Below are 19,072 nucleotides of genomic sequence, written 5' to 3' on the forward strand. Positions count from 1 at the left end.
TTGTACTTTCCAAGTAGCTGGAAACCCTTAATCAATGTTAATTGGCTCTAATTAGCATATGTTAATTAATGATATTTACTACAAATTAAAGGTATGAGTGCTCCCAGAGGGTTTCCTGTTCATCCAATTAGTGCCAATTAGTTGCAATTAACACGTGTAAATGAGATTTCATTGAACCCAAAACAAACAGCGCAGAATCTCTGATTCCCTCTTGCACCTTTTCAGTCAGCCAGGGATTGAGGTGGGGGTGGAGGGGAAGAAGGGAGGGAGAGAGGGGAGGGGAGAGAAAGAGAGAGACCCTTGGGCTGACCTCCTAGAGCAAGAGGCTGACTCTCCTCACACCCTGGAGGAGAGAAGGACGAGCCAAGTTGGGCCAAGCAAGCCACTGGACAAGCCTGGCTGCCCCAAGGGCAGTCTCCCGAGGCCTTGGCCTTGCTCCCGAGGGCCATGGGACATCCATTGGGCATCTCCGTACCTAATAGGACCTCACCCAGTGCATGGAATATAGTAGGTGCTCAGTAAAAATCAGCTGAGTAAAAGTTGGTTCCTTGGCATCGAGGGCCAATATCTTTAGATATAAAACTAAAGGATCCATTGATTAGGAAAACATGCAGTGTTCTTTTCTCCATAATGTCCTCCCAAGGACTCTACCGAGGGGCAAGACACTATTTATCTCTATGACATCATTTCAATATAATCAGTGTATGTCTATGGACATACTTCATCGCTAATGTTGATTTTTCTTAATTTTATTTCCTTTCCACTTAACTAACCACTATCTGGGGCCTAAACCACTGTCATGGTGGTAACTGGGTATAAAAAGAGCCAGAAGAGGGTACCATGAACAGTGAAAAGCTACCCCAAGTTCTCTACCCCACAGGACCTTCCATGAGACTGTGATGCAATACATAGCTCCTAGGGGAAGGGAATAGCTCAGTGGGAGAGTGTGTGCGCACGCACGAGGTTCAATCCCCAGTACGTCCGTTAACATAAATGAATACATAAATAAATAAAAACCTCATTACTTCCCCCCAAAAGCTTTTAAAAATATGTATCTCCCAATAAAGTGTTCATTCCTAACTCACTTTGCTACACCACCACACCTTCCGTTAAAGTCGACATTTGTTATTTTGAAATATTTCTTGTTCACCATGTGCCAGGCACTGTTCCAGGGGCTGGGGAGACAGCAGTGAACAAAACATCTGCAGATCCCTGCCCTCGTGGAGCTCACATCCCCCCAGGTATTATTGCCCTCCCAGTAGGAATTCTGATGCATCTAGAGTCAGAGAGACTTGAGTTCACATCCCAGTTCTGCCTCTCAGTAGCTGGGGAGAGGGGAGAGCAGGGTACTTAATCTATCTGGGCCTCAGTTTATCTATCTGTAACATGGGTATGATAATACTTGTCTACCTATCTTCAGTCATGTTATTGGGAGTCACGGTATCCGTAGCCTTTCTGAGTGATGAGTGGGGTCCAGAAAGGGTCACCCGAGCTGGCCAGGAGCAGGGATTGGCCCACCTGTGCCAGGATGAGCCTGGCTCAAGGTGAACTTTTGCTCAGCCATAGGCCAGAGACCACACAGCTGCAACTTTTGACCCCTCTGTCATCATCTTAACTCTGCTCCCCACGGACCCACAGGCAGGGTGTTCGATCATTTCAAAGCACATCAGCGTCCTCTTTATAAAGAAAGTCTGCCTAGATGACCTCTGAACCCTTTCTGACCTGATGTCCTAGGACTCTGGATCTCCTCTGAAGAGTGCAGGTCCCGCCTCTACGGTATATGCCCTGTTCACAGCTGACGGGTAACCAAAGAAAGCCTTGATCTCCCTCTTCCTTCGGGGATCCCGCCGCCTGTAATGGCCTAACGGGTCCCACTCGGGCCTTTCCTATCTCTTTACGGCATCCTCCACCCGTATCCCAACCTTCTCCTGGGTAGTGAGGAACCACCAAACATGGTCCCCAGGACACCAGGCCAAGGGAAAAGTTCTCCCTCGCTCTGATCAAATCAGTCAATTAAAAGGTTAATGGGAAGAATGCAGAGGATTGCATTGAATAAAAAGAGCTCAGCTGGGTTGTGTTCCGGGAGGCTATGGTTATGGAATGGATGTTTGCGCGGGGTCTTCTTGGGGCTCAATATTTCTTCCCCACCATGGCACCCCAGGGCCATGTACGAGATACGGGAAGTGGAGGGGTCTGGAATCAAGTAGAAAAGACCCTTTTCTAACTGCACCTCCTTCCAGCCAAAAAAAAAAAAAAAAAAGAGCCACACTACCAGCCACCCACTGTGTACCAGGTACAACGCAGCGCCATTAACTAGCATTATTTCCGTGTAGAGGGACTGGTGTTTTTTCATTTTCATTTCCAGGTGGTGTTTGATCAGGTGCCGTGGACATCTTGGTCTGGGCCTGGCTAGCTCTGGGACCAAAGATCAGCCACATTTGGCCACGGAAGGCAGTGCAGGAAGGTTGCAGTGAAAGAGGAGGAAAACACCGCTGGCTGGGTCCCATCACCCAGCACGCGCATGCGCACGCACACCCCCTCCTCCCTCCTGGCCAGATGGATGCTGGCTGTACCAGTTGGCAGAGGATAGGTCCCCGGGGAGGAGGATGCCACTAAGAAGCCTGGGTGAAGAAGCTGAAGAAGCCGGGAGACACAGCGTAGTGAATTCTCTGTTTTCAAGGACAAGAACGATGCCTCCAAACCAGCAGTTCCAGATGCCCAGGAAACTCTAGGATGGAGAAAAAGGACACAGGTGAAGTGTCTGCTCTTTATCCCACTAATGCCTCTTGAGAAGTGACATCTTTCTAAAGGCAAAGTTCCTGTGATGAAGCTTAACATGGCCACTTTGGGGAAAAAAATAAAAACCATCTGCTCCAGGAATGTAACAACAGAAAATAATTAAGGTCTAATAAGGTCAGTGTTCCACCTTAACACCTTTTCAGTTCCAGTTAAAACCTCTACTAATTTGCCAAGAAAAACCAGCCTCACTTGGGTCTTATTATTTGAATCACGTCCTGTCTCTTAATTTAAATGAGAGACTCACATAAGGATTTTTTTTTTTATTTTAAATTACAATGCCGACTTTCTTCCAGTTGATTACGGTATATGACTCTCTGTTGGAAGGCCATAATTTTTTGCTATGATTTACAAAGCATTTAAAGCGAAATCAATGTAAATAAATATTGAAGTATTGTAATAGATAATTCCATATATTTAACAGGAGACACAGTGCAGCCCTGGTTTGGGCAGCTAGGAAAGGAGCAGGGAAAGGATGGGGTGGGAGAGTGACCTGATATTCACTCAAAGGGTGACATCTCTTTTCTCCTAGATTCATTTAGCCAGGATTCACCGAGCCCTCCCTAAGGTCCTTGGGACCTAAGGGAGGGTCCTTAGGGAGTCCTCTCTAAGGACTTGGAACCGTGGAGAGTTATGAGGTGCCCAAGACATGTCCTCTAGGTGCCTGCAAAGGAGGGGAACAGTCGTGAAAGCCACCAGACTGTGTGTAAGGAGCCCTATGATCTGGAAGGGGTTTGGCAAGAGGGAAGGGCCAGTGTGTTTGGGGAAACAAGCCAGAAAAGGCCTTCCCTAACCCCTCCCCTTCCTTCCCTCCTCTACTCAATTCTTTCCTGCTCTCTCCTTCTCCTCCTCCTCCCTCCCTCCTTGGGCTGAGCTATCTCCAGACCACTGGCTGCAGCCAGCATCTGCTGGCCTCTGAGCTGGCCAAGCTGAGCTCAGAACAAACAGCCCAGCATTCCCAGCCCTGAAAGCCCTCGACGCAGCGGGGAGAGGTGTGAAGGGGAAGGCCAAGATGGCATCCCCAAGAGCCCAACTGGGGAGCCCTGCTACCTCACCCCACCCCACCCGTTCTACCCATCTCAAAAGGTACCCAGGGGTATGTTCCTAACCCACCACCCCATGGGGAGCACCCCTCTTCTTCCCATCCTAGAATCATTGCTTAGGAGTCACGTTTTGTTCCCAGGTGGGCTCTGCTCCCACGTGGGCTCTGCTCCCACGTTCCTGGCTTGATTCAGAAACTTACACCCACCAGTGCAAGAGGCACACAGGGGATGCCAGCCTATGTGTGGGCCCCAGTAACACATCCCTAGTGCAGGCAACGTGCCGTCTGCAGGGCTGTTCGAGCGTTATGGAGGTCTTGAAAGGTTTTGTGGACTAGACAGTGCAGGCCTGTGATGCAGCAAGAGTAGCTCATGCGCGCGCGCGCACACACACACACACACACACACACACACACACACACACAGTTAGCAGATCCCAGAGGAGGAAGATGTATTGTCCCTTGCCTTCCCACCCTAAGTTTGAACCCAAGACCCAAGTCCCTAGCTCTGAACATATTCCACCATAAATCCCAGGAGGGGACACGCAGCAGGAAAGGGAGCAAAGGAAGGAGATTTACAGCAAACCTGCTTCCTGACACCTCTTTGGCCCATCCCATAAAATAACAGTATCACCAGATAAATCATACGGAGTCTCAGGGGACCTTATCCTTGTTCTTGTGAGGTCTTTGTTGGGAGTCAGTGGGACATGGTCAGAGGGATTCGCCCAGCAGGGTTCTCTGTGACAACATCAGTCCCATATGGCATGGCAGGGAGGTGGGGTGGTCTCAGATCTAATCCCGAGAGTATGAGGAAGTGGAGAATGGGATGAGGGTGGAGAGCGTCCACTGTCATGACCCAAGAGACAGCATGGCATTAAAGATTTGACAGGGGCTTTGAGCAAATCCCAGCTCCAGTTCCTAGCAGTGTGACTTTAAGCAAGTTACTTAACCTCTCTGGGCTTTGGTTTACTTCTCTATAAAGGCAGGACATAGAATATGCACTGGACAGGATATGTGTGAAGATTTATTGAGGATGCCAAAGTGCCTGGAACCTAGTAGGCGCTCAGAATAAGGTAACTGTCATAATCACAAATGTTTTCCCTCATCTGGGATCCAGAACACTGTGGCAGTGTTCCCAGCAGAGAGGACTGAGCACAAAGAGCCAGGCCTTCTGCAGACAGACATCATGCGGCCCCTTTCCTCTTTGGCTGTTTCATCATGAGCTTCTGAGGTTAGAAAGGCAAGGCTCCCCATATAACTGTGGGCAAGTTTCTTCCCCTCTCCAGGCTGCAGTTTCCCATCTATAAAGTGAGGCGGGATGGAAAGTACTTGGTTTTTAAGGCCCAGTCCGTCATAACATCATGAAACCCAACAACTGGGACCAACTCCCGATGGGCTCTGTAACCAAAGAGGAGTGGGCAGGATGGAGGCAGCAGGTGTGAGGTGGGCAGGCCCATGCAGATAGGGCAGAAGCTGTCACCATCCTGGGAAGGGACGAAAGGGCTCCATCTGGCCGGTCCTCCCAGTTCTGACCACCCCAAGTCAGAGACCCCCCTGATTACAGCCTGGACAGCCATTGATGTGGTCTGAGGCATTGCAGTGATTAACCTTCACCCAGAGGTGGGAGCTGGGTGGGCAAGGCTCCAGCCAGCCGCCTCCCTCACCCCTGGAGAGACCCCCTAGCTTCCTCCTGCCTGTGCAGCCCCCACCCCCGCCCCATCCCTCAACCCTGCCGTCTTCCCCCTGCCCTCGGCATCTTCCGCCATTCAGGGTGATGCCTCCCAATCTTCCAGCCCCTGCCCTCCCTCCTTTCATCCTTCCTTCACTTCTCCTCCTCCTTTTCCACCTTCTCGTTGGTCTTGATTTCTTCCCCTCTCTCTTCTCCTCCATGTCCTCCTTTTTCCTCTTTCCCTCCTGCTTCTCTGTTTTATTTTTCCTTCCTCTTCTTTCTCCACTTCCCGTCATCATTTCTTCCTTTTTCGCCTCCTCCTGGCTCCTTCACCTCCTTCACCTTCTTCATCTGGGTCTGATACAGGAGGACCAAGGTGGCACTATTTTGAGGGAGTGAGTATGTATGGAGGGGGTGGTGGGGTCTGGAAGGGGGCATGCTCTGGCCTGAGAGCCCCCCCACCCCCAGTATCTTTCCAGCAGCAGGAGGACTGGAGTTCACCCGCAGGGCAGCTGTCAGCGGCTCGGTGGATGGATGAGTGAAAGTGTAGGGGGTGGGGAGGTGAAGGTGCTGGGGAGGGAGCTGTCTTCAAATAAAAATGAAAGGAGTGTGGTGGGTGAAATAATGGGGCTGTTTAATAATAAGCCCCGCCCAAGGCACCTCTGCCCCAGGACTCAGCCCTCCTGCCCACCTCCATCCAGTCCTGTGCCCCCCACCCCCACCCATCCCCATCCCTGAAGTACCCTCTCACAGGGGCCCATTATATGGGTTTCCCTCATCCTTGGGGCAGATCAGACAGCAGGACACCTTCCCTCAAGTCCTGGGACCCCTGCTTCCCCACCAGCCTTCCCCATCTCCCACTGAGGAGATGCTGGGATGGGGACCCCAGGCAACCTGCTCCCAGAGTGATGTCTGAGCAGATTAGCACCCCAAAGCTGGCAGGCCTATTAGAAGGCCTTTGTGGAGGAGGGGTTGGGGGAGAAGAAGGGGATTTTCCATTCTCTGAGCAACTGGATTTCACAGTCAGGGGATCAGGGAAGAACTCACTGCTTAAGCTGCCTCTTCACCGCCCAGCCTCTGCCCTGGCTCTCAGCCTTCTTCCTTCTCAGCAGGGATCTTTGCAAGCCTTGCCTTGCCTGCCTTGAGGTGTCTCTTTTGTGATCTGAGTCAGCCTTGGGGGCAAAACTAAGCCTTATCTCCCCCTGTCCCCTAGAGCCATTACACCAAAGAGGAGCTCAGGGGGTCCAGAAGTACGGCTCAGAGAGGTGAAGTGATTTGCTTTAAGTCACACAGCAAGTAAAGGGCAACCAAGATGGTTTCCTGACTGATTTATGAGAGCATGTTTGTAAAGGGAGCCAGGTCTATTCCAGGGACTGGAAGGAGCCCAAGACTGCTTTTCTCCCTTACGAGAAGTGAGCTTCCCTCTGCCCTAACATCAGCTTTAAAGGGAAGGGAGCCCTACTCCCATTCCATCTCTGAGGCCGCAGGGGACCAGACCATGGCAGATGGTGGAAGGGAGGGGAGGGGATGGGGGATGGAAAGGAGATTAGGTTTAAAGAATCTGAAGTCTTAAGGTCTAGTCCCAGCCTTACCACTAACTTGCTGTGTGACCTTGGGCAAACCAGCTCCCCTCTCTGAGCTTCGACTGTCTTACCTGCAAAACAGAGATAACATCTCTTTCAGAATTATTTTGAAGGTATCAGAAGAGCATCAGGCATAGCCCCTGGTATATGCTGGCTGCTCAGAATAATGATTGGAGCAGAATTGGAGGTGATTTTATGTCCTTTACCCAGAGCTGTGCCCACTGCCCAGAACAAGAGGCTCCTGTGCACATTCAAGCAACTGCTTCTTCCCACTGGGAGGGCAAATCCATCATGTTCAGTGACTGTTGGCCTCCCCCGCCTGGTGTAAGGTTACTGGGGGGTCATGCCCCCATGCCCTGTGTCCACTTTCTAGAAAGAGGCCCAAAGCTGTCCACCCTAGCCCCGTGTGGCCCTAGAGGCCTTTCGCTGACAAAGTGGTCTTCTCTGACCTTCCTGATGGCCTGTGTTCTTTCCAGCCAGAAAATTCTATGATCCTGTGACCCTTAAAAGCCCTGCCCTGCTAATGGTTTTATGATCTTCCCTACGGAATCCTCTCTTTGCCCTCCCTAACGCCCAGGCCCCTTTCAGTAGGTCCTAGTCAAAATAAACAACATTTATGACCAGAGCAGGATTCAAGGTCCGCCTTGCAAACAAACATGGAACCCTTTGAAGGTGCCTGGGGAAATCCATCACGTCCTGGGGTGTGATGCTCCCCAGGCCTAAGGGGAGGTGGGCCCTGGGAAGGGGCACAGGCGTGGGAAGCCGGGCTCTGGATCTAGATTCAAGATCCAAGAATCCTGTGCTGTGTCCGGAGTCCCCTCCTCGGGACCAAGTTTGGCCTCCCTGCAAGGGAAGGCGGGGAGAGGGGGAAAGGACTGGGCATGACCCAAGATGTCCACTGTGATGCCCCACTATGTGCAGGCTCCCTTGGGGACCGAGACTGGATTTCGTATGTCATCACGGGAGAAAATGAAAGAAGATAAAGTGAACAAGAGGGGGAAAAATAAAGAGGCAACCGGAGAAATAGTGAGCATGCGAGGACGAGAGGGTTTGAGCCGCAGCCACAGGGGTCTCAAGGCCTATCACTGCCTCCAGTGCTCACCTGGAGAGCGGAGCAACAGTAGCCACGTTGGGAAAAACTTCCTAAGGAAGAAAACTCGTCCAAACGCTTTCAGGAGAAAATTAAGCCAGCCTGGCCTGCCTCCTGGGCCAGCTAGCAGAGCTACAGAGAGAGGGAGAGAGTGGGAATGAACGAGAGAACCATACTCCGCTCTGAGTCTCCCTGGGAGACCCTGAACACCAATGTCAGTGAATGAGAACAGTGATGGAGGCGCAGGAGCTGTGCATCCAGAACGAACCCCTGCCCCTTCCTCCCACACAGGTGAAGGGCAGGGCTCCCTCCCCCCACACTCTGTTAAGCATCCTCCCATGAGGGAGAAAGGGGCCCACGGGGCGGCAGCCCACGACACCTCAGCTCTGCCTTCCGCTTGCCACGTGGGTGAGACGCCTCAGCCAGACTCAGCCTCTTCCAGCAGAAGCGGCTGCGAGCAGATTTGTTTTCAAGAGGAACCGGCTCTGCCTGGGGAACTGTTGTTGGAAAATATTAAGGTAGGATTCCCAAAGGCCCAAGTCTGAGAGCAGCTTTCTAGGACACGCAGCTCAAGGCTTTTCTTCAGCTGGCACACCAGCCTCCGGAACTGGGGCGCGGGCCTGGGGGCTGGTGTTCTCTGCCTCGGGCTGGGGGAGGGAGAGGCTTTCCCCTGGAGGCCTGTGCCTCCTCATTTACCCTACTAAAAATACCCCACTCCCCGGGCAGGCTGGGTGAGGAGCTAGACAGGAAATATGTGCAGTTAGCAAGGTATTGATCACATTTATCAGGGACCCACTTATACTATCTGCATCGATGGCATATAATTAATAGACAGAAGATTGGGACAAAGATGGAAGGGAACAAAGAGCTGGAAACGCAGGTGTTGAGTTTTTCCAGCATAAATGTAGTTTGTTCAAAAATTATCCTCTTCCTGAACTGAAAGAAGAATCATTTTAATGGCTTTTTACGATCTTATACAAGTGAATTAGAACTTTTGGCAGAGTACCCTCGTGTCCAACATGGTGCTTTATAAATAAAAGGGCTTCCGTGGCATAGTTTGGGAGCTAGAAGAGCCTTGGAGAACATCTAGGTCAGTGGATCTCAATGTTGGTGGAATAGAGAATTGCCTGGGGCACTTTTTTAAAAAATGAAATGCCAGGTACCCACCTCCAGAGATTCTGATCTAGTTGGTCTGGGGTGGAGGCCAGGTGTCTGTATTTTTAAAAAGCTCCCCAGATGATTCTACTGGGTTGAGAACCACTAGTCTAGGCCAATACTTCAGTTAACAGATGTAGAAACTGAGGCTCAGAGAGCAGGTTACCTAAGGTTCACACATTGTCACTGGCAGCAGAACCAGAACCACAGAAGCCAATCAGGTCTCCTGTCACATTTGTTAAATGAGCAAATAAAAGATTGATTCTCTTTTGGAGGCATCTGCAGAGACCAGCTACCCAACCCTTCCTCCTATTCCCACACTTTCATATTATTTTCACCAGAGGCCAGGCAAGCTGGCATCTTGACCCTGACCCTGCTCCTCCTGGACCCCCAACCCGAAGGCCTCAGGGCTCATCCAGGGCAAACATCCAATTCAAACACTGTCCGCCAGGTCTGGAGCCTGGGAGGGGGAACAGGGCATCTGTGGCACCTTGGCCACATGGAGTGTTGGAGTGTATACCCAAGAGCAGGGGCATAGGAGTGTGTGTGTGCAAACGTCACATGCACATAGATGCACACTCACATAGGAGCCCGTACAGAGGATTCTCCAGCACATGGCCTCTCACAGTGAGAACACTTACATGTGTACGTGTAAATATCTACATGTGGGAACACACGTTTCCATCAGCATCCGTCTACGCAGCAATGTAGGTATGTGAGGAAATATGTGTAAATGTAGCAGAAGTTCTAAAATGCTGGTATATGTGTCCATAATTGTGCACGTGTGCATAAAGCTGGACCTACACTCACGGAATCTACATTTCCATTTACCAGTGGAGGCTTGTTTATAACAATACGTAAGGGGACAGCCGGCCGTGTGAGTGCATGTGACCGGCGATCTGTGTGTTCGGGGTACAAGTTTATGTGGAGAGAGAAAAGGTTTCTGCCGTTTCCATCACATTTCTCCTAGGGAATCGCCAGGAAATACATGTGTGCAAAAATGGTATCTTTCATGCTTAAATATATCTGGCATATAGAAATGAAACATGATATTGTGCCAACTAAGATGCTACACACTAACATTGTGTATCATTGATAGAATTAAATAAGCCATGCAAGGCCCTGGTAGCATTTCTTACAATTTTATTTAACACTGTTTCGGCCAAGCAGCATTTGGGAAATGCTAACCTATACACCGTAGGTATACACTGTAGATTACTGCCACAAATGCATACTCTGTGGGATGCAATATACAACACATGAGAGATGTAACAGCGGGGCATCATTGAAAAATTCCTATGGTTTCCCTCTTTCTTAGGGCTCAACTTAGGCCCCTTCCTTCCCCAAACCTGATTAAAACCCATCCCTTCACACGTCCCTAGGAGGTCTCTGCATTTGTGGTAAAGAGAGATAAAATGGAGAGTGAGGATTTGGGGTGGGGGGAGAGATAACACTCTAAGACCTGGTCTCTGGAATGTTTCTGCTCCTCCCCAGTCTGTCAGAGGCAGGCTGGAGCCCCAGCATGTGTTAAAACAGGGAGGCTGAAGAAAGCATTTTTATAGGTTCTGCGGACCCTTGGGTTGACTGACCAAGTTATTCATTCAGAATGAGTAAAAAGAGCATTGAACTTATCAAATTGGTAGTAAATCCTTCATCAAAAGATTCATAGAAATGGTTCCCTGCTTCTCTTTTTTTAAGGGGAAACTATATCCTCCCTTGAGCCCAAATGAGAACAACCTTGCACATAGGTACAGGCCTGCCGGCCCCCCATTCAGAACACGTGCTGACCGATGGCCTAAAACGCTGGCTAAATTACGAATGGCCTGCGAGAAAAGAAAAACTCCAGAGCTGTGGAGGCTAGGGTCCAAACTAGAACATAAGCAAGAAAATGGTAGAACCACCAATGAGGGTCATATAAGCTGAAAACGCTCACTTACCAGCCACTGGGCAATGAAAAGAGGTCAAGATCCCATACGGGACCTCCAAGCCCTGTTCTCTGGGATCTCTGGGCTTCATTTTGGCTTGGTGGTACCAAGATTGAGACAAGGAACTCGCTACACCTGCCTTCCTGTGTTCTCAGTTTCTCTGACTTCCTCCTGCTGAGACCCCGGATGCCTGGGAGGTAAAGACAGCCAGCTTAATTGGAACAGCGATTAGACATCCCCCTCCCCAAATCCTCTGCCACCCACAGCAGAACAGTCATGAGAACTCTCTTTCCAGACAGCCCCCGGCCCCTTTCCACCAGCAGTGATACCAGCCAACCTGCTTGATTGCCGGCGCCAAAAAGTATCACCATGTCTTCACACTGCTGAAGTCGGGAAGTTGGCTCTCCAGAGCCAGGTGCTGTGGGCTGTCTCCTGAGTGAATACAGGAAAAAAGAAAGTTTCCTAATGTTTGGATTAGAAGTAAGACTGGGGAAAAGCACCCATCAATGCGTGTGCCCCCTCCCCAACACACACACACACACACACACACACACACACACACACCCCCATTGAATGCAGACAACTCATGAATCATCGCTGTGGCTGAACATTTTAGCGTTCGGTAATATTCTCAGAGGCCCAGGGTTTTCAAGCAAATCCCAGGTCTGTGCACAAGGACACTGCATAAATCCCTCCCCTTATGAAAGGCCAGTCTGAGCAGATGGGACCACTCTTAAGTAAACTGTCGAGCCCCTCTCTGTCCATCGCAGGAGGAGCAGCAGGGGGCTGGCCCTACCAGCCTAGGGAGCAGGGAGAAGCAGAAGCTGCCAATTCTGAGGCTCATGTTCACCTCCCCAACTTATCTCTCTGACAGAGGTGTCCGTTTGACCACACAGCCCTCCCTCCCCTTCCCCCAAGGGGAAATCAGCTCTTGAAGGGAGACTGGATGAAGCCACCGCAGACCAAGTGGCGGCCAGAGCTGGGAAAGCAAATATGAGCACTGGAGAGTGGGCGAGGACTAGGAGTGGGGTGAGAGGCAAAAGGGCCCCTCCAACCCCACTTCTTTCCACGCCAAGTCTGGGGAAATAACCTCACAGCAACTGCACTTTCTGATAACCTGCTTCATTAATATTTATTCAACAGAAGTTTTTTGTTGTTTTTTTTTTTTTAGGAAGAACGAAGGGCCAGATAATTAAACACTCGGTAGAGATAGAGGCTTCCTCTACCTTGTTCTCTGTCTGGCCCCCCCTCACCTGCTGCCTGAGCCAAATATATACGTGGCACCATCTACTCCCCCAGCCCCTACTCAGCTCCCCAGGTGTGTCACAAAGACATAAGGCAGGTGGATGGAGAGAGAGACAGACCCGGCCACCCCAGGTGCTCCCCAGCAAATGCATGGACTGTGAAATTACACCAGGGCTGGACAACTTACCACCACACTGGAACCCTTGGGGTACTGAAATAATTAACTTGCTAATCAGCTACACCTTGCTCTTTCCTTTCTTCCTGGAAAAAAACAATTGCAGATCTCCTTCACATTAGGTTCCTATGTCAGTCACTGGGAGACGAATGATGCTTTGGAAGAATTCTACTCTCTGCCTGCCTGCATGAGAACTGAAATGGGTCCTACCAGGTTAGGCCTCCTCCTCCTCCCCACCCCTCCCCACCAGGCCTCGGGGGGCACACAGAGACAGAATGTTTCTGGAGAGGCAGAGTTTTTTCAGTGCACGGCGCAGAGCTTTCCCAGCTCCACTAAGCTGTCTCGCTTGCGGCCCTCTTTAGCCTGTTGGCTGGCGCTAAACAGCCAAGATCCATGTGGAGAAAAGAGGATTGATTAGAATCCTAATAATAATCCTTGGCACTCGTCCGGCTTTAGCGTTTACAAAGTGCTTTCACACATTATCTCATTCGGTCAGAGGAGGTCGGCGCTGAAAGGGACCTTGGCAATCATTTGGCTCAATTCCCGTGCGGTAAAGATGGGGAAACTGAGGCCCTGAAAGATGAAATGTCTTCTCCAAAGGCCGCAGCTAAAGACAGTGTGGCGGGTTCCCCACGTTCACTGTCCAGAGACCCTGTACCACCTCCCACCCTCTGCAGAGAGGGAAAGGGCATAAGCACCTTTTTGGTCCACAAGAAATCCAAAAAGTAGAAGAGTAGGACATAAGAATGAATGAAAGCGACTCTTGTAAGAGATGGTTTGGAGGGTTTTGGGAGTGAGGGAGGCTAGTCTAAGTTCTGAACAGAGCATGTTAATGAACACACTTCCCTCTGTCTCTTTGTCCCCTCATCTCCTCCTTCTCGCCAGGTTTAAAATATGAACATTATGCAGTTTGGGATCTAAGGCTTAAATTGGCCGCAGGTCCCAGGGGAGAGGATGGGGGTTGGTCTTCTTGGATTCAAATCTGGCACCTACACTCCCAGGATTCACAGCATCCTGGGATTGTGTGTGCACACATGTGTCCACTCAAGACATTGGATTTAGCAGTGAAAAAACAGGCATCTTGATCCTTTCACAGATCAGATGATTTGCAAATTAATAGCACTCCCCCCTCAACCGACTCTGAGGAGGTAAAAAAAAGATTTCTGATGAAAGGAGCAAAAGGGCGAAAATAATAAAATGGAAAAAGGAAGCAAATGAACATTGGATTCTGTAGGAAAATACTTTCCTGTGAACGGCCCGTGTGTATTTTGGTCCGTGTGTATTTCCACGTGGGTCTTGGCATTTCCACAGGGCCGCCTTGCCCTGTTGCCTGAGCCTCCTGGAAGGTAAGCGGTTCCTTTGTGTGTTCGTTTATTACTAAGCCCAACTCTTTTCCCTCTAAAACTCCTTCTTCTCCCTGTTGAGCTGACCATGCTTCTGGATTTATGAAGAGAGATGTTTTAGCCGAAATCCCCCAGAGTGTCCCATCAGCCCTAAATCCCAGGCCCGCTCGCCCCCCCAAGACCCCATGACACACAGCATGCCAACACGGCTTCCTCTTGCCTATGCATTAGCCATCCATTGTGGCAACCTGACATCTCTCACACATAAAACCGTAAGAGAGAAATAAAATATCTGTCTCTTGGCGAAAATAAAGCTTTGCCTCCCTCCTGATGTATAGGATATAAAATAAAGCCGCGGCTCCAATAGTGGCTTTTCCTTATGCCGGAGTTGCCTTTGCACACACGGAGACAATGAAGACGAATGGTTTGGGACGAGGCCCAGCCTCCTGGGGCCGCCTTCACCCTGTTTTATTAGCGTCTCTTCCCCCCACCCCATCTTTTTCTGTCTTCCTCACTTTCTTTTCTTTCTGGTTTGGATTTGCCTTTTATATGCCCTTCTCTTTATTTCCTCTGGAACTTTATTCCTCTTGCTCACTCTCTTTCTAAAGCACGACGGAGACAGGGAAAGAAGAGCCAAGTTTCTCACCTTCTCCAGCACGCCCGCCATCTCTCCCCCTTCTCGCTTCTCCAGACCCCCAACTCTCTCCGGACTGCCAGCCCCTATGACGAATTTTGCTGTTACTGCTTGGGGATTTGCTTTGGTCAAATGTACAAATGTTCCCAAGGGACAATTAAAAGTGTGTTTAGTGTGGGGGGTGGGTGGAGGGTGTGGATTTTTTTTTTTTCTGAGTTGTCCTCCCCTCCCTGCTTCCTCTCCCTAGACTGGGTGGTTTATGGATCTCAGCAATTTATTTATTTAGCCTCTGAGGAGCCAGCAGAACAAAGCTGCCACCTCGAAGGGGTGAGGGTTGAAATTCACCTCCCAAACCCCAAGCCTCAAAGCTGCATCATCTGACAGACTGTGGGCCTTGGGCCGCTTTCTGCCAAGTCAGCTAACAGTGGTTTGATCCCAGTGCAACCCTCTCTTCCCTGCTTCCTTCCCCAGTCCTGAGAACTGAGGGTGCTATGGGGGGAAAGAAGAGGGCACACCCCACCATGTTCACACAGAGAGAAACACGGAACTGTACACCTCAAAGTCACTGACGTGGCCACCTGCCTGCCCTCCAGCACCCTTGACACTCTCTCCCACAGCGTCTCCCCAGAGGACTCACTCCTGCCAGGTACCTGTGGCTCCCCTCTGAGCTTCTGTGTCCCTCTACCTAAGTGTCTGAGTGGTTTATCTCCAGAAGCTTCTTCCCATCCTTGCCCTGACCTCATCCCTTCTGCTGCTTCCTAACTCATTCGAAACCTGATCTGCCCTGTGAGGGGCTGCAGGACACATGCCAGGTCTGGGGAAGAGTAAGTAGTGGTTAAAAGAAGGGGGTGCAGGATCTGAGTTCCTGGGGGGACAGCAGGGGAGGGGGAGCTTTGGTGTTGCCTGGAGGTCAGCCATGTCCAGTAGAGGAGCAGTGGGGGGATTTCAGCTTCTGAGACTGATGAAGGGCCTGTGGCGGGGGGCCTCCTGGTCACCCCTAAACTGAGGAGATCTTTATTAATACAAACATGGAGGGTCTGGTGAGGTTGCAACATCTATTGAACTCTGGGCCCCACCCTCAAAGGGGTGGGCGGCTTAAAGCTGCCAAGTCCAAGAAGAACTCAATTCCAGTCCCAAAGGTGGTTCGCTTTGGGGTCTCCCCTACCCTCTCACTCTCTTTCTCCACCAGATCTCTCTCCAGATATCAGCAGTGACCACCGCCATTAGGTAAGGGGAGAGAGTCAATTAGTGAGAGGATTAATTACTGGGAGGCACGAGCCCCGTTTGTCTTCCTTACCGGGTGTGAGTGTGTTCAGACAGAGGAACACGGGCACGCACCCAAATACACATTGTTGTCACGCCGTCTTAGACGTTTTATTTATTTGTTGGATTCCTGCCCAGAGCCGCTCACTCGCTTTTCCACGGGCGCTGAGTCTCGCACCAAACACGCCGCCTCCTTTTCTCCCGCCTGCGATTGGGATCGGGGCTGTCACACACCGCACACGCTCCAGTCCCGCCAGCAGCGCTCTGGGCACCTGCAGGGTCCTGGGCGCCACGCCTCTCCCCGCCGCTTTTTTGTTGCTGCTGCTCCTGCTGGGTGTCTTTCTGATTCTCTTTTCCTCCACTACTCCACGTGTTTCCCCCAGTATGTCTTTCCTCCTTTCCCCCGCTTACTTTCAGGCATTCCTTCTCTTCTTTTTGGGGGGTTTCTGCCCTCATTCGCTGATCCCATTTCTCTCCCCTCCCTTATGTCTCTCTCTCTCTCTGTGTCCTGCCTTCTCCGGCTCAACTTCTCCCTACCTAGACTACCCACGTCCTGTCTTTGCTGCGCGGCGCGGTGCTGACTTACATCTGGGATCACCACGCTCGACCTCCCTCCGCGCCTCCGTGCCCAGGTTGCCTCCAGCCTTCGTGGGAAGCCGGCGTTGTTTATGCAGCCCAAGCGCACACCGTGAAGGCCTGGCCGGATGCTGCCCTTTCCCGGCCTCGAGGTCCCCGCCTCCCCCGACCCAGACCTTGGAAAAAGTGGCCGGGACAAAGTACACAAAGGAGCAGGGTGACAAGCCCCCCAAACTTCTCGCCTGCAGTAGCGCACTGACTGAGGAATCTCGGGCAAACCCCCTAACTTTGGTTTCTGCCCTGGGAAAAAGGAGATCAATACCAACCCCCCTTACTCTGTGCTTCAGGACAGATACTGACAAAAACTCTAAAGTGGTGCACACAAGTAGGTCATTTGCAGGAAAGAGTGAGGGAGGGAAAATAAGGTACCCTGCAGCAGGAGCAAATGAGAGAGGGCAAGGAGTGAGCGGGAGAGATCCGATAAGTTCTGAGGGACGCAAGCCAGTTTCCTGCGTCGCACGTGTGGCGTCCTCACCGAGTCCGTGCGGAGTTTTCAAGTCTGCGTTGCCACCGGGATTGGCAAGGACACGGACGCGTCCGACTCGCTCCCTCCGCCTCTTCCTGGACGGCGGTGTCTGGTTGCGCCTCACTTCTGCGGGGCGGGCGCAGGTATCCACCTGGACCCCGCTCCGTTCCAGGCGCCCCCTTTGACGGCCTCACCGCCTGTTTCTGGGGGCCGTGGGCTGGACAGGAGCGCTGTGGGCGAGGAGGGAAGCAGCCAGGGGCAGTGCCCTTGGTCGGGATCAACAGCAGCCGACTGTGCTGGCAAGCTGGGTCCTTGGGCCTCACGAGCCACTCTGGAACGTTGGGGAGCCCAGTGAGGTGGGGCTTGGAATCAAGAAGGTGGTGGGAAGATAGAGGGTGTGGGAGAGGGTGCCTTCAGCGCCCCAGCTGCCGGACGGCTGGGAAGAGCTGGTACAACCCCCGCCATCCTGCATTCCCAGGCCAGGTCCCTCTTCTCAGGCTGTTCCTCAAGTTGAATATCAAAAGAGAAACCTGTGTTGTGAAAGCCGCTTCCTTGGGCCCTCTAGGGCCTTTTCCAAGAGTGCCTGGGATGAGCTTCAGAGACTTCTGCAGCCAGTGAGCGATGACTTGGCAGCAAAATTGACCCTGACGGCACCTGGCCTAGAATTTACACCACCTGAGGCGGTGCGTGTGCGTGGTTGTGGGTCTGGGAGATTGGAAGAGCTTTGAGTAGAAAGCGCTTGTGTACTTCAGGACGCAGGCAGTCTAAGTGTGGCGGTGAGGGTGAGGAGGCAAGGCCGGTGCTCTTCGCCAAGCAGACACGGGTTTAAAAGTAGAGCTGAGCGGAGAGGCTTCGGAGACGGTGAATTTGGAAAGCTGGGTCAGTTTTTTCTCCATGTCTCTGTGACCGATTACATTTTAAAATAAAAGCTCAATGGAAATGGGGGAAAAAATAAATCTAGTGTGTTGTAGCCTTGGAGGAGTTAAATCTGGGCTTAAATTTCTAGCATCAGGAGCCAGGAGGCACGCCTCGATTTGCTCTCCCCGACCCCCTGGTAGCCTCCGGGGTTGGTTCCTGCAGACCTGCATACAGAGCCATCTGGATACGGGGACAAGCAGAGACCGTTGCCCCAGAACCTGCATCTTGCCCTCGCCCTCAACGCCCCTACCAAGCTGATTCGCCTGCAGAGCGGGGCCCTCTTTTTCCAGAGTTGAGGTCCCTGCACCCTCAAGCCAGTGCAGCAACCTCCTCCAGCCCACCCGAAAGGAGGCGGCGGCCTTGGATTCAGAAAGGGTCGGCAGCCGGGTCCAGCTGTCGCCCCGTAGGTCCATGCCGGCCGCCCCCAACCCCCGGGGCCCCTCTGCTTTGCATGAGAAGGAGCCCAGCTGGGGCGGGGGCGGGAGCGAGCCACTCGGGACAGGGTCCGCTATAGATTCCAGAAAGGGGCGGTTGGGTTGAGGGCGCTAGCGGCGAGAACCAAGACAGCTGGGGGTGTAGGGGGGTGGGGAGAGCATGGGGACTGCTCACAGGACCACCCCCTCCCTCGGGCCTCACCCAGCACAGGGGGCTGGGAGGCGCCTCAGGGTCAGGGTGGAGAAGGCGAGGACCCTGCGCCACGCAGCTCTTAGCGCTTCCCTGGGTCCTGGAGTACCGGGTACGGGTCGGCTGGTTCCTGGAAGGAGCTGGAGGAGCACAAAGGCAAGTCGGATCCCGCGAAGCCAGCCTGCTGGGTTGGAGAACCGCCCTCCCCCACCCCCAACTCTACCCTGAGTCCCGGCCTGGGAGAGATCCGAGGAGGGGGTTGATTCGAGAGAGATAACCGGCCCCAACACAGCCCTCCTAGCAGCAGGGAGCCCAAGCCCAGGTGTGCGTAGAGGGGGTGCGGAGAAGGCGTGAGTGACTCCCGCACCCAGAGGTCAAGATGGGCGGAGCGCCAAAGAGGCGCACTGCCGGCCTAGGCTTCGGCTTCCAATGAAAATGTGACGCGGGCGGCAAGGCAAGGGGCTGCTGACGGGCCTTGCGATTGCAGGACAGTGCGGGCGGAGCCTTGGAG

At 52.1% G+C, this 19,072-nt stretch overlaps 1 long non-coding RNA gene across 1 annotated transcript in view; it reads left to right on the forward strand.

The window, feature by feature from the left end:
* LOC135323193 (uncharacterized) overlaps positions 1–2,987 on the forward strand; it is a 118,588-nt gene extending 115,601 nt beyond the window's left edge. The window contains exon 3 of the long non-coding RNA XR_010384446.1: positions 2,366–2,987. This is a non-coding gene — a long non-coding RNA (uncharacterized LOC135323193). The remainder of the gene's footprint in view (positions 1–2,365) is intronic.
* Positions 2,988–19,072: the final 16,085 nt, after the last annotated feature.

Source organism: Camelus dromedarius, chromosome 16, assembly GCF_036321535.1.
Source record: "Camelus dromedarius isolate mCamDro1 chromosome 16, mCamDro1.pat, whole genome shotgun sequence".
Lineage (NCBI taxonomy): Eukaryota > Metazoa > Chordata > Mammalia > Artiodactyla > Camelidae > Camelus > Camelus dromedarius.